This window comes from Bidens hawaiensis, unplaced genomic scaffold (genome assembly GCF_021521415.1).
Source record: "Bidens hawaiensis isolate Kalapana, Puna unplaced genomic scaffold, B.hawaiensis_p1.1 tig00037809_1, whole genome shotgun sequence".
NCBI classification, from domain to species: Eukaryota; Viridiplantae; Streptophyta; class Magnoliopsida; order Asterales; family Asteraceae; genus Bidens; species Bidens hawaiensis.
This window is the reverse complement of record NW_027496623.1, coordinates 40,210-43,041: the sequence shown is the minus strand read 5'-3', so window position 1 is coordinate 43,041 and position 2,832 is coordinate 40,210. Positions and strand designations below refer to the sequence as shown.

General features: G+C 35.0%; 1 pseudogene; it reads left to right on the top strand.

Annotated features, from left to right (window-relative positions):
- Positions 1–2,468: 2,468 nt before the first annotated feature.
- Positions 2,469–2,555, top strand: LOC143589778 (small nucleolar RNA snoR35; annotated as a pseudogene).
- The last annotated feature ends 277 nt before the right edge of the window (positions 2,556–2,832 follow it).

Here is a 2,832-nt window from a genome sequence, read left to right as displayed (position 1 = left end):
GAAGGCTGATCTCAGCCACTTCACTTGTGATATTCTGCTCATCTATGTTGTTGTTTCATCTCCTGCATCAGTAATCTCTAAGAATTTCAAAGTTCCTGATTTACAGCTAAATCGATGCCCGGGATCGAATTTCTCCCCACATCGAAAGCACAAACCTTTTGTGAGTCAAAAACTGTTTCTCTTTATCAGAAATGCGAAGAGGGGGAATGTATGAAGGGTTTCTGTTGGGATTTTGGTGACTGAAGAAGTCGCGATCGATGAAGAGGATTTGCAGTGGGTGTGGGTTTCAAATTTTGCCAAATCGGTTGTAATCTGACTTTGATTCGAATTCTAATGCTATACTCATAGCACTGTAGAATGTATGAGACTTCACTTGAATTTGAAAATCCGCCCTTAGTTCCTCATTCAACCCGTTAAAAAAAACTCCCAGCAAGCAGTGTTCGGGCCAATTTGAAACCCGAAATGATCGTTTAGTAAACTCTAGCCTATATTCTTAGACCAATCCAGTTTGTTTGATGCTACAAAAAAACTTATCCGGGTTTTAAACTCTACAGGGACAAAATTTTTGGTAAAAGCTAGGACCAATTCTTCCTAAAAAGTGATTGGCTGGCTGGTCCTTAGAGAGCCAAAAATATAAGTCCAAAGCATCGCCCTTTAAGTGCATTGAAGCTATCTCAGCCTTCTCATCATCATGTATTTAATAATATCTTAAATATTTTTTAGCTTTCAGCAGCCACCCGCGAGGGTCTTCTTCGCTAAAAATAGGGAACTCAATTTTGTTATAGGGTCTATATGGTTGTCGACCCCTCCACGAACTTTCCCGTTCATCATACTGCTCGAACCTTCCATCATTAAAGCGGTTAAATCGAATGCGTGAATTCTGTTTAGGATTGTTTTGTGATTTGAGGGTTGTGACATCATACCCCTTATGGTGGGGTATTGTTGCTCCGAGTTTGCACCAACGTTTCCCGGCAATGAAACCAATGGTAGAAAGTAGAAAATCATATTAGTTGAAATAGAAAAAACAATGGATAAATGCCTGATTTACGATAGACAAATCTCCAAATACTAGAACAAGATAATCAAAGGGTCAGGCTAAACGTATCCCCCCTGGTTGCTTGTCATACCCCCCCCCCCCCCCCCCCGGAAAAACCAACTTTCATATTACCCCTTAAAATTATATAATTACCAAATTAACAAAAAAAAAAAGGATTTTATATATTTTTTTTACAAGTTGCGTTTTTTTTATGATTTCGAGTTTAGGGTTTAGGGTTCAGGTTCGGGTTCGGGTTTAGGGTTTAGGTTTTCGGGTTTAGGGTTTCGGTTTTAGGGTATAGGGTTTAAGATTTAGTTTTTCGGGTTTTTTTTTTGGTAAAAGGGCATTGCCCTTGGTAAAATTTACTAAAGAAATAAAAGGTGTTACATACGAGTGCATCTCCTCCCTCCTGGACATTTGACCATGGATGGAGTTGACCACAATTCAAAAAGAAAACAAACTAAACTTGCCCGAAGGCATACATTTTGTTGCATACTTAACAAATCCAAACTAAGATAAGCTAACAAAAGATATTAGGGTTTCGGGTTTAGGGTTTTAGGTTTTTGAGTTTTGGGTTTATTTTGTATAAGATAAAGAGGTAAAATAAGGATATTATAAATATATATCCTATTAAAATTAAAAAAAATAGATATTATAAATATTTACAATATTAATACTAAAAAAATAAATTAATAGTAATACTTGATAGTTTTAATTTGATATATGTAGTGAAGACTATTAAATGAAAAAAAAATGTTGTATGGACTAATATGTATATAAATAATGTTAAGAGGTAATAGTAATTTATCTAATAAATTAAACGGGGGTGTATATTTAGTAAAAATGGTATAAGAGGGGGTATGTTTAGCATCACCCTAATCAAAATACAAGTTAATGAAAAAGAGATGACTATAGGCCTATTTATTGTTGTGGATTTCTCGAAGATTCCCCTTTATTTTTAGCCATTGAAATTGTTGCTAAAAATAAACCTAGAGATAATTTGGGATAATTTCTTAAGTTAAGCTAGGAAATAATTTTACACTTGATTGAGAGGATCAATTTGGAATCTCATTTTTGTACATTGACCCTTCCAATTAGGTTCTTATCATGATATGTTAATAAGTTGTGTTTATATTAATTATTTAGTACCTGAAAAAGAGCAACGTGCATGTTGTTTGATGCAAATCATCCATCAGAAAGGTTTCCACTTTGTTGTTGAAGCCCACTTGGAGGTACATTAGCGGTTGTTGAATTTCTTGATCCAAGTGTGCCCGCCAAATTGGCAACATAGAAACTTCCATGTAAGATATGAAGCCCTTGAACAGATCCTATAAACATAACTTTCCAAGTAAGATATTTACATATCATAAGCCAAATAGTGGTGACATATAATTTTACACATAAGAGATGATAATCGGTATAGCTCACTAACCACTTTGATGAAAAACAGGAGAGGGTGCAACAGATTGAGCTGAGAAAGATGAAGAAAATGGCTACTGGTGACCGATGTTGCCTTCAAAATTTGTAGCTGGTCCGTTCGAAGATGACTACACCAAAATGTATAATAACTTGATTATAACCAAAAACATAACATAATCATTTACCTGGCAAGAAAGACTACAATAAGTTTTATGTGAAAAATATTCCAGTACATTATTAAGTAACCTTGACATTGCAAATATGCCAAAATGTCATGCAGAAAACTGCGCGTCACCCAATAAAAGCTTTGAACTCTAAAGCTTTCTCAATGCTTTATTAGCCTATCATATGAAAAGAACAAGATTGGAGGTGCAAGT